General features: G+C 48.8%; 1 protein-coding gene across 4 annotated transcripts in view; it reads left to right on the forward strand.

Annotated features, from left to right (window-relative positions):
• Positions 1 to 2,772: 2,772 nt before the first annotated feature.
• The window catches only part of LOC112994466 (SET-binding protein), a 263,221-nt gene continuing 253,312 nt past the window's right edge, over positions 2,773 to 12,681 (forward strand). For 2 of the 4 annotated variants that reach the window (XM_064500827.1, XM_064500828.1), the window contains exon 1: positions 2,773 to 3,866. The gene's annotated coding sequence lies outside the window, so the exon portion shown is untranslated. Of the gene's footprint in view, positions 3,867 to 5,040; positions 5,065 to 12,681 lie in introns of those variants that run through there. The other 2 variants (XM_064500825.1, XM_064500826.1) reach the window with 2 other exon arrangements.

A 12,681-nucleotide genomic window follows, 5' to 3' on the forward strand; every position in this document is an offset into this window, starting at 1 on the left:
ATTGTAAATGGTTGTTTTTAAAAGTTTGTTTGTATTTTTTTGATTCATACAAAATGTTATCAGTGTTTGACCAGGGGCCTTGCAAGATACCTTTTTTTCTTTCATATTAACTTACAAATCGCTCAATAATTCTGCATAACATTAATTCATGCCTTGAACCTAGAAAGACTTATACATATTTAACTCAATATGCTATTTATATAAAAATAACAGGCTCATGGCCTTCATTATAAAACATCTGCCTATCTCATGCAGTCAAGGTTACGTACAGATTGTTAGACACAAATAGGAAACGCATCTCAGGTCCATTGCAGAAACCAAATCAACTTTATGAATGCCATGGTATTTTTTAAGTGCAAAGAACAAAGAAAGGGAAATTTCCTTCTGCAGTTTATCCACTCAAGTTATACTAACTCCCTGATGCACAGCAGAGTCAGAAGGAGGAGAGTTTTAAAAAATAAAGTGCTCTACATCCAGAAGACAAAACTATAGGTAATAAATCTGTTAAGGTGACCCCGATCCATAATGAGTTATGCACATTGGTTGTATATGGTCGCCACCGAAAGGACTGCATCTTTTCCTGTTAATAAAGTTCAGCCTGACAGTTTTTTTCAGGGTTTGAGGCCTACAGGTAGTTAGATGCGATTATTTTGGTGTTTGCAAGTTATACAGAAGCAACATCTGAAAACAAATTTTGGTCAAACAAAAATCTCATTTAAGAATTTTGAAGCACTTTTTTTTTTATTATTTTAGCTACTCCAATGTTTTCAAAGTAAACTAGCAAGAAAGAAGTCAGTATCTCAGTTGCCTCCCAAATTGAACTTCTCAGTTTGAAATTATTTAAGTGTGGCTGCTTAGATACATATATATATATGTGTGTATATGCAAATGCATATGCATATATAAACTCCCTAGAAGCAAAGAAAAGGGAAAAAAAGATAAAAACAGCAGAGGCCCAAGAAACACTTTTTTATCAGAAACTTGTTAAAAGTGAACTAAACTATTTTCTAACAAAGCAAAATCAAAACTGATTTTTTGTGTGTATGTGTTGAAATATTTTGTTCCGAAGTTTGATTTTGTGTTAACCTGATGAGTCAAACTATTTCACACCCATGTGTCAGCTTATTACAAGGAGGAAGACAATGGTCAATGGAGCTTTTCGATGCAGCTTTACTTGCCGAAGGTTTTCAACCCCCAAACTTCTTCACAGGAGAACGTCACTATCAATTCTGCCAAGAAACACTGAAACCACTTCTTTTTTGTTTCATTCAGATATAAAGCGACAAACTGTAGCTCCAGTTGGGCGATTTAATTTAAACAAACAAGCGCACATCCTATGTCAAAGCGCTGATTCGAAATGACAATTCTTGTTTGGTTTCAATCAGAAACGTCAACATTTCCAGCGTGACATTTCCGACGCGAAAGTTTCTGGATGGTGTGTTTGTTTGGGATGGAGGTAGGGTTGATCTGTCAGCCATATTTGTGTGTGTGTGTGTGTGTAATTTATCGATTTGCCTATTTGTTTTCTGCTATTAGCAGAGAGCCGAGGGAGGAGAGGAACATAAGGGAAGAAGGACAGGCACAGCTTGCTGCCTCTCTGCCCAAACTCATTAGTCTGGGTTTTGCAGGCATCATGGCAGGGGTGACTCATACGGAGGGATGCAAAGGGAAAAAAACAGCTTGGCGTGATTCTGATCGGGGAGTTTTTCCCCAAAAGCAGGCGAAAGCACAGCGGGGGCCGATGGCACATGTTGCCCCAAGGAGTCCAGGCCACCGATGGCTGGTTACGGGCGTGCTGGATGTTGAGCACTTGTGTCACGGGCGAACACCCTTGCTGCACATTTATGGCGTATAAATAGGCCTTTGTGGCTGGCGGGAGTCAGGCCAGGTTGTCCTTGCATCAGGGGTCTGAACTCCCTCCCTGGGTTACCTCCACCTGTAAGGACACTTTTACGGGTCCATCTCACAATCTTCTCCTTTTGGGGGGACCTTCACCATCACCCGCGCGATTACTCTGCCAAGCCAATGATTTACTCCTGCGGGTGAACACAACCCAAACGGTACTGTTCGGAAGGAGCAAAACCCCGCAGGGCTTGGTGTGCACAGCTCCCGCCATCCCGTTCCCCGGCCCAGAGCGGCACGTGGGCTGCATGTTGGGGTTCCTCACCTCGGGTCCGAGCACGAACCCCTTGGACATCCCCCGAGTGTCGCGCGAACCCCTTGCAGGGGCAAGACGGGGGGGGGTTGTGGGGGGCAAGTGGGCCAGACTGTCTGGGCCAGGAGAAGGAGCGTGGGCTGGGAGGAACACAACTAATGCGAGCCCCTCACTGCCTCTGCTCCCCTGCCCCCATCACTGCTGCTGTTGTGTCAGGTAGTGGCACTGTTGAGTACATTAACCCAGGGCTGAGCACTGCAGCCACACCGAGTGTGCGCGGGTGTGTGTGTGTGTGTGTGTGTGTGTGTGTGTGTGTGTGTGCGCGTGCTTGATCATTGCCATTTATTTATCCCCCCCTCCCGTACTAGTGCTGCAGGACGCCGGGAGCGAGAGATAACCCGGGGGGGGGGGGGGGGGGGGACAAGCGAGAGCCGCGGCCATCGGCTCTGCTTATAAACAAACCGCCGCCCCGAAAGGCGAAATAAAAAGCCGGAGAAAAGCGAAATCCAGCGGGGAGAAAAAAATAATATTAATAATAATAACAACCAGCCCCCCGGGGCCCCCCGGGGCCGCGCGTGTGCGTCGGGGGGCAGCAGCGACCCCGGGGCCGGCGGGAGAGCGCGGTTTCGCCGCCTCCTGCCCTGCTGCTCCCTGCGCGCAGCCGGGCGCGCAGCGGCGCGGAGGGGGCGCGGGCGGCCGCAGCCCCGCGGCCGCGCTCCGGCCGCCCCCTGCCCGCTGCGGAGGCCAGAGGCGGAATAAAGGGGCCGGTTTCCTCGCCGCCGCCGCCGAGGCAGCGCTTTCCTCGTCGCGGGGTGGTGTGGCTTTTTTTTTTTTTTTTTTTCCTTCTCCCCCCTCTTTCTTTCTTTCTTTTCTTTTTTTTTAACTCCTCGCCGGGAAAAGCAGAAACGCTTCTTCTCCCCCCTCTCCTCCCCTTCCCGCCCTCCGAAGGCCCCCAAACAACCACCAGCAACAAACAAAAAGCAAAAAAAAAAAAAAAAAAAAGCCCCTCTTCTTAAAAAAAAAAAAAAAGAAGGCACAGAAAAGGAAAAGCGAGCAAGCCAGAGAGACAGAGACAAGCTCCATCGATTCCAAACCCAGGATTTTATCCAGTGCATTGATTTTTTCCCTCTTTTTTTTTTTTTGCTCTCCCCCCTTTTTTTTGTCCTCCCCCCTCCTCCTTTCTTTTACCCCCCCTTCTCCTCCCCCCCCCCCCTTTTCCTTTTCATTTTATTTTGGCTCCTGCTAAAATTAGCCGGGACTGCTCTGGGTGTTGCGTGTTAATTTGATTTACTCCGGGATTCCGGCTTCCAAGACGCCATTTTCCCCCCTTCTCGCTCTCCCTCGCTCTATTTCTCGCTCTATCATTTATCTCGCTATCTCCCCATCCCTCTCTCTCTCTCTCTCCGGCCCGTCCATCTCCCTCTCCCCGGGTGCCTTCCCTCCTCCCCCCGCCCTCCTCCCCCTCGGCTCTGCGTGCGCGGCGCGGCCGTGCGCTCCCCCGATCTGACAGATGAACACCGCCATGGGTTTGCCGCAACACGAGCAAAAGCACCTTTGGGGGCTGTGGCGAGGGATCGGAACCGGGATCTAAAAGAGAAGAGGCAAGAAGGGGTGGAAAAGCCGAGGGAAGGAGGAGGAGGAGGAGGAGGAGGAAGAAAGAAGAAGAGGAGGAAGCTGCTAAGAAGCCCCCGCCGCCGTTTTGGGGATATGGGTTAGTAAAAAAAAAAAAAAAATTGGAAAACAACAAAAAAAAACCCTGAGCCATCGAGGAAAGGTCTGTCTGGATGATCCGGGTTGCAGGAGGGTCTTACCCCCCTCTTTTTCCCTACCCCCCCTCCCTTCCTTTTCCCCCCTGTGCATGCAAAAGTTAATGTCGTCTCCTTTTTTTCGCGTTGTGACTTTGCAATGGCGCGGAAAGGGCTTTATTTATTTGGAGGGGGGGTTGCTCCGCGGTGCAACGCCTGCGATGCCCCCGATGCCCCTCCGACCCCTTCCCTCCCCATGCTTTGTGGCTGCTGGTGGTGTGTGTGCGGGGGGGGAGGTCTGCGGGGGGGGGGGGGGCAAGACCGTGCTGCAGGGAAGGGGTTGCATTTTTTTAGGAGTTTGCATAATATCCCCCCCCCGCCCCCGCTAGTGTGTATCTGTTTTCCCCGACGGGGGTAGGTGGCAGATCTGTGTGTGTAAAAGGGGGGGATCCCCCCCCCCTCCGCAAATTGCAGGTTAAGTGGAGCTAGAGAGCAGCAGTGCAACCTTAGGGGGGGGGCGTGTGCGGGGGGGGGCGGTGTCCGCGGGGCCGCGGCGGTGGGTGCTCGGCGCTGGGCGCGGGGGGCAGCGGCGCTTCCCCGGGGCGCCGCCGCGGCCCCGCGCCTGTTTTGACATTGAAAAGGACACGCAGTCCCGAAAAGCAGCGCTTCACCCGGCAAATAAGTGCCTCCGGGGGCGGGGAGGGGGCTGTAATTAGCAATGCGGGACCCCCCCCCCACCTCCCCGGCTGCTGGTTGCGGGAGGAGAGCGCGTTAATAATCAGGATTAATAAAACCGGGATTAGCCGGCCCCAGCATCGCCTCCCCCCCCCCCCCCCCCGCCGGAAAGCAAGCCAGGTAGAAGTGGAGTTTAGCTTTGGGCGGTTTGCAGATGGCCGTGTGTGTGTGTGTGTGTGTGTGTGTGTGTGTGTGTGTGTGTGTGTTTGGGGGGGGGGGGGGCCGAGGTGGGACTCGCGTAAAGCGCAGCCTGCAGCTGCGGGCGGCTATTGTCAACTCCAGCCCCGGCGCAAGGCTGCCTGCCCACCTCCTCGCCGTGCACACCCGTGCACACACACACGCACACGCGTGCACACGCGTGCACACCCCTGCCCTGCCCGGCGCCGCCGAGATGGGGCCAGGCTTCCTCGGCGGGCGGTGGGAAATCAGGTACCTCCGGCGGGGCGGCTGCCCCCTCCCGCTGGGGGCCGCCGGTGCGTGCGTGTGTGTGTGTGCACAGACGTGTGCGTGTGCATAGATGTGTGTGTGCGTGTGCATATATATGTGTGTGCATATATGTGTGTGTGCATGTGTGTGTGTATATACGTGTGTGTGTGCGCGCACGGCGCCGGGCACCGGGCGCTCCCCGCCGGGACACCGCGCTGCGTCGCCCGGGCCCCCGGGCGCGCGCGTGTGTGTGTGTGTGTGTGTGCGTGTGTGCGTGTGTATTTATGTGTCTAAAAAGGCAGTTGAGAGAAGGATTTCCGATTCGTTTCCGCTTCCAATAAACGGCGCTGATAATCTCACGCCTGCCGTGGGGCGCCGAGGGCAGCTCGCCGCCCGCCCCGTCGGGGCGCCGCGGAGCCGCCGGGCAGCGCCGCGGCCGGGGCGGCCCCTGCGGCGGGGGGCGGCGGGGCGATGCGGCGGGGAGCCGGGCGCGGGGTGCCGCGGCGGCTCGGTAACCCGAGCCGGGCACTGGGAGGAGTAGGCGACATGCGAAAGCCGGCTCTGCCTCGGTGGCTCTGCCATGAAGCCCGGGGGCAGGTCGGACCGGGCCGGGCCGGGCCGGGGGGGAACCGCCGCGTTGCCTTATATGTCCATCTGTCAAACTGCAAAGGATGTTCTCGGCCCGGGAACCGCTGAGCCGGCTAGTCCTCTGCTGTCAGGGAGAGTAATTTGATCCCTTTCGTATTGACAGGAGGATTTCAGGGGTAAAGAACTGCTGGCAAATCCAATCCTGTGTTTAATATTATGGACCCGAATGGTAACAATTATCGATTCGACAGCGCCTGCAGCCAGAACTAACTCGGTGCAGGCTATGGTCGTGTTGCGATCATCCGTCTAACGTTAGGAAACGACACTACGGACCTGGAGAAACAAGTGTCTAGGACCTTTTATTATAGACAAGGGGGGGGAAAAAAAGCCTATCAGGGAAAATGTGCAAGCGGCTGCTTCGCTCGCACCTCTCTCTGTTTCCTCAGCCTTCAGTTAGGTTAGTGCCCCAGTTAGCAGCTACTTCCACTGGAGGGAGAAACTTATCTTTTTGTCCATTTGCTTTTTAACTAAAAGGAGAGAAACCCTCCAAACAACGTAGTTGTACTTTAATCTCTGCTCTTAGCTTGGAATGGTTATGTAAAAGCAGAGGGGGAAAAAAAAAGGAGAAACACGCAGTGAATGGAGACTTCCATCCCTTATTGGCTTTGGCTTTTTTTTTTTTTTTTAACTTCTCAGACTCAAAGTTTTAATTGAAACCAGAAATCTATTGAGAAGTAACTGAGCCAAGAAAACCTCTGTTTTCTCTGCAACTAGGGATGGGGAATAAATAATTTTTTGCTGATGTTATTTCAAGTTGTTTGAGCTCTTTGGTTCCTGCCAAAAAGCCCAGCATAGATTATTAACACATTATCATTTTAGGAGGATGCACTCTCTGAAATGTAATAAAATGGTGTGTTAGGTTTTTGCAGAGCCATAAACTATGCTAGTTGTTGGCAAACAAAAGAAACAGTGGCCATGATTTATTATTAATAATAATCATAACTGAGCTATTTAGCTTGACTTGATATTTACTGGGTTTCTCTACTGAGGTTTCTCAGTATCTTTTCCAATAATGTGCTTTGATTAAGTTGGGAACAATTCTTTTTTAATAACTGCTCTTGCCACGTGCTTAATTAACTCAAGAAGTTTAATGCTTGAAAATGTCTAAACATCATTTTTTGGCTTCAAATGCTGCTTAATCTCCTCTTCTGGGCCGTTTTGACCTGTCCTTTGAGCTCCATTTCCCCTGCACACACATCTCTTAGGTGTAAGTGCCAGCTTACCAACAGGACTCTTGTTTTCCATTACAAGATTTGGCTAATCCCAGTTTCAGTGACTTTTTTTGCCCTCTCAGTAGGGCTCAATTGCTCATACATAATCTTTCCCTTCTGTTTTCTTTCCCCTTTGGACAACACCCTCCAGGACTGAAAAACTCTCGCCTTGTGCTTGGAGACTTGCAATTACACAGCAATTTTGACTCTTGACCCAACTAGTAGCAAGAAAGGCTATTGTCTAATGAACCACGTAAAAACAGTCCTGGAATCCAACCGATTGCTGTGAATTCACTCGCCCAGTGAATTGATGACCGATTTGTTTAACCGTACGCCTAGGCGGTCTTTCTTGCTCCCCGTTAACTGCCCATCTCCGGAGTGATCTGTGGGTCTGTGAGGACGCTGGGGAGCAGCTTTAATAACTGCCCAAATGTGCGCCATGCTTCATGGGGCAGTAGGGCCCATTGAATGAGATTTAGACCGTCTTCTGAAAATTCGGCGTGTCGTTTTTGCTTGCAATAATACGCAGACGCTCTGAGTTTTGAGCATGCACGTGCCACAATTAGGCGTGCATTGCACAGGGGGAGAGCGGCAGCAAATCTCTCTGTGCACAAAAAGGTGGTCAGATGAAGCCCACTGCAAAATCTCGCTTCAGTTGGGTCATTGCTGGGAAGTCTGGGCACTTCCAGGAGAGCAGCCTTCCAAAGTTTAGAGTTAGTCCAGAGCCTAGCGAGAAAGGCGAGACTTTGTGGAGATGTTTAGAACGTTCCCAGTGTTTTGTTGCAGGGCTTGTGGTTTCTGCTGGGATGGTTTTGCTGCTAGTAGAGGTTCAGTTCTCATTACTTTCGCTCTTTCTGACTTGAAGGAAAAAAGTTTCCTTCCCCATTATTAAAGTTGAGGAAATAAAATGACTCATCCTTTTAGGAAATTGTCATCTTGATTAAAGATGGGCTTTAAACCCCCTCCACTCTAGCTTTTAGCCCGGGGGACCTGTTAGATCTGAAAATAGTTCCAAACTTTCCAGGTTGGGCCTGCTCTGCTTTTTGATACAGACATGAAATCAGGTTGCAAGGGCACATTATTAGCACGGTTGCTTCTAAGATGCACTCAGAGCCTTGGAGCTGGTTTCGCCCTCTTCCCAATGTGAAGGTTTCATTTGACATGACTTCGAAAGTTTGTTGTGTTTTCAGACCTGCTTGGACAGCTACTGGATGCTGTGAACCAGCAAGTTCCCAGCAGGCATCTGGATTCTGCATTCACGTTTAATTGGTTGTGGAGAGAGCAAGGAGAGGGAGACGTAGAGGTGGGGGCAAAAGAGGAAGGCAAAATCATTACTTTAATTGAATAAAAGCAGTCAGAGAATAACGCAGCATGTCTTCCCGATTTGGGGAATGTGAGGGTGGTAATTTTTGTTTGTCAGCTCTTGAGAGGGAAGAAAGTTAAGGGCTATTTTTCCCTTTTGGAGTTGGATTTACTTCATAGCACAGATTGTCCAAACGAAGTGATTTACTTTTACGGTAAGCTGTGGGGCAGTTGATACGAAAAACAATCTTGTGATATGATTCATTTAGGCTCTCGTTGTCTTTTCCTGAAGATGCCTAGAAGTCCTCAGATTAGTCAGACCTTTTTCCAAAAGGCCAAATCAAAACCCTGGCCCTCAAACACCTCAAAGACTGAGAGGATTTGATCCAGACTTGATTTAGATCTTTGCAGCTCTGGTTCACTTCCAGCCTAGCTGGGGAACTTTGCAAGGTTTCGGGTCTCTGTATCTCTGTGATCTTCTTCAGGCTGTCTGGCCACCAAATACGTGTGCTGTTGCCAGCCTGTGATGATGATCCTGCCAGTTTCAGATGGGGAAGAGTGGTGGAGCTGAAGCACAGGTGACAAAACAGGAAAATGTAGGAGAAGTCCCTGGGAGATTCAGTCAGGTTGTTGCTCGCAGTTCCCAGGGTCAGCTTCACTCTTGCATAGCCCAAAGGCTCCACCCTGGGGTCTGGGGTGCGTTGGGGTGCAACGACCTGGCAGAGTGGGGTGCTGTGATTTTGTCTAAAAGCTGCTCCCTGCGCGGGAGTGACTCTTCGTTAGCTTTTCACTTTCTCTGAACTAGTGAGTTCCTGTTTCCTCAGCAAGCAGGGGCTGTAAGAACTGTTATATAGTCCCGTACAGCTAAGCATGACTGTGGCGGTGGGTGAGAGCAAAGTTTCCTCTGCGCTCGTGCGGTATCTCCTGTAATAATGCTCGACAAAACTGTTCAGAAAAATGTGTGGTAGGCAAGCATGGGGTAATCCAGTACTCACTTAAATACCTCAAAATTAGAGATGGGTTAAGGATCGGAAGCCTGAGGTTTTATGTTACTTTGAAATTTTTGTTAGCCTTAACCTTTATAACTGAGAGATATATATGCATGCAATGAATCATTCTGTTTCTGGCTCAGTATTTTAGCAGATGGGGAGCTTGGTTTTAAGATGGAAGGGAGAAAATGATGCTACACAAACCAGAGGTCAAGCTGCAAGGCATGTCTTTCCTCCATATCAATGCGCATGCTCTGAATATGCTACTGATGTGATTTCGAAGGCTTGGATGTTCATCTTATTTCCCTGTGTGTTTCCAGAGCTGGCGTCCCAGTGGTCTAGAATGAATGCTGTGACATACCCACCTCTTGTTGAGTCTTGCTAAATTTTTGGCCTGGGAGAATGTAGTGGGGTTCCACAGAAACTCCTCTGAAATCCCATTAGTTTGCTAGACAAGGAAATCCTTCCTGTACTTTCTTTTTTCTTCCTTCCTTTCCTTTCGCTTTTTTTTTCTCTCTCTAAAACCTTCCTATGGAGTGCTATAGTGGGGATTCAATAGACTTCTATACAGGGGAATAATTCTCTGTTGAATTCTTTAGTCCTTTTTTCAGAAGGGATCAGAGATGTGAAGCTTAAGTAAGGGAGTTTAGTAAGTGTTTGAGCAGGATTGTATACATGCAAAATATTATAACAGGCATCCGGGCAGAGTTATTACACATGCCCGTTATTCCTAAGGTTGCAAAACAGTTTAAAATGTTAACCCATATATTCACATCCTTGTAACTTCCATAAACCCTCACCTAATGGGCTGAAAAATGTCATGCTTTTTCTTTGCTTGATGGCAATTTTCTTCCTGAAAGGTTGAGTAAATTCCCTCCAGCTGTCAGTTGTTTCTCTTTCTTTAAATTTATTCAGAAGAAGTGAGGGTGGGGGAAGAAGAGGAGAGACTTTTCCCTTTTAAATTATTCTAACCACATGCTTTTAGACAGGGCAACAGTCTAACCTGCTGGACTTTGAGCTGATAAATGGATATAAACATAGGGCTTGTTGAGGGCCTCTGTCTTCTGCTGGTGTGTTAGGGGGAGAAAAAAGCTGGAGGTCATGGTTTCTGAAGCTGCGACAGTTTGAAAATGGCCTTGTAAGCATCCTGAAGCCAATCAAGATCTTTCAGTCGGCTGACTTACACAGAGAGGCGCTCTCCCTACAAATTCGGCTGGATAAGTGTCTTAAGTGTCATCTGCTGTGGGTGTTGGTTTACATTAGACCCCAGTTCTGTGTCGTGTGAGGTGGTCCTGCTCCTCCATCCTTTTAGCAGAATCAAAGACACCTCTGCTCTTAAAACACACTGCATTTTAAGTGTTTGTGGCTTTCAGGCCACTTCATTGATTTTCTTCAGCTTTAGCTCAGTTACCAGACTTCTCAGGGCCCTAAAAGAAAGCTTCTGACAAAAATAGGGTGAGTAATAATTAAAATAATAATAAGCTGCAGCACGGCCCTAATTAGGGACTGGGACCTGATTCAAACATGTAGCCATCTCCAATAGGGAGTGTAGCAGTACGGATGTTTCGGTTCGGGGGTCGCTTTAACCATCTGAGCCCACAGGCCAAGATCTGCCTTGCTGCGGCCAGGGCCTCAGTGAAGAACTCAGATTAGGAGCACAGCGATGACCCATATGTCATCAGCGGAGAGAGGGAGACACCCATGATCTTGGATTCCCCCAAATTCTACCCCCATCCTGACCTTTAAATCCTCCCCTGAAGTCAGTGGCATTACAAGGGAATAACTGAGGTCAGGATTTCACTAGTAATCTTTAGCTATCCATGAAGATACTAAGCATGCGAAAATTTGGTCTTCATTCCTTCCAGATGAATATGGGTGCATGTATTGGGCTGGCAGAGCAGAAATAGTTCATGGGGAAATGCCAACCTGAAATCATGGTCTTACTACTATTCAAGTCCTGAATCCGATGTTCTTGGTCCTATTTGCCTCCTCAAATCAAGACAGATGTGGATTTCTCATTCCAGTGAACTAAACATCCTCTTCTTCCGTAAAGCCTAGGGACTGATACATTCTGCAAGGCAAAGGAAGCACTCAGTGCTCTCATCTATATACCCCAAATTATTGCTCTCCTTCTTGTATGCCGTTTCTTGTACACCCTGTTTTCTCACAGTCCCCCCTTGGGGGTAGGGATTCCTCAGTACATTATGCAGCACCAAGCACGATACTACTGCTTACTCATCATACTAACACACGGTGCAAGCATTCATGGACAAAATCCAGCCTTCCTTATTCCTAGCCTCATTTGAAGCATGCAGAATTGGGTAACATAGGATGTGTTGTTTGTACAGCCTGCAGACTGGGCACAGGATAGATCCTGGACTGAAGCCTTTTTGGTCCTTCTTGTGCCATCACTTACGGCTCTGAGGAATGGATGCTGAGCCAAGACCTGGTGCATTCCCTATCAGATGTGTTGTTTTATTTTATTTATTTCTTTGCTTTTCCTGAAGGGAGGGAAAGCTGGTGTCTTTGGCACTTGTGCAAGCGAAAATGAAATAATGGAGGAGAAAAAAAAAGAAGAGGAGGAAAGAGGAGTCCCGTGGTAGCAGCAGTAAATAAAAACAAGGCTCTCGTTAATGATTTATATAGAGAAATCATTTTCCACACGTTTCAGGGCACAGAGGGAAATGTTTGATCAGAGGGAGGAGAGATTACTGCCCTACCACGATGGTGTTAGAAGGAGGCTACTGTGTCTGATGGCAGCTTTCCAAGGGCAGAGTCAATCTAGGAAAGTTTGGTAACACAGATGATGGAATTGTGCAGGGTTTTGCTTTCTGTGGCTGGTCTCTGTGCCAATATCCTTTCCCTAAATACCCATAAAATTTTCCATTTGTAGCTTGGAGTGGCCTTCGCTACCTCCAGGATGGTGCACTTGGTAACAGCTGGGTAGAATGGAGTAAGCATTTCAAGTCTTGTGCATGTTGACACTTTCCCCAAAGAGTTTTATAGCTGTTGTTAATGGAATAAGTTTCTTCCCTGTAGTGGTACACACTGCTACACCCAGCAGAGTTCAGGGTGTTCTCCTAGATCATCCCAGGAGTCACCTTGGAGTACATCATGCTTGAGCATCGAGAGGTGACGCTTGATCTGGGAGCTCGGCAACCTTTTGTTGACCTGATGTAGTCATATCTCCTGGCTTGGCTCTTTGTATTGCAATGAGTGGAGTACAGTTTGCATCTCATTCTGGTTTCTAGTGTCCCAGAGGCCTCATCTTCGCAGGGATGATAGGTAAAAATGACATGCCATCTCTTGACATCACTGGGATCAAACACTATTTCTTGCTCTAGAGGTGCATCAAGTCAGACAGCAGCATTTGTCTCTGAGGGTACAATATGGATGAGATCTGTCCTTCAGAGACGTGTTTACTGGTCTGATGGTCAAACTCTCTTCCCCCTACACCCAGAGCTGGTTTA

Source organism: Dromaius novaehollandiae, chromosome W (genome assembly GCF_036370855.1).
Source record: "Dromaius novaehollandiae isolate bDroNov1 chromosome W, bDroNov1.hap1, whole genome shotgun sequence".
In the NCBI taxonomy this organism is placed as follows: domain Eukaryota; kingdom Metazoa; phylum Chordata; class Aves; order Casuariiformes; family Dromaiidae; genus Dromaius; species Dromaius novaehollandiae.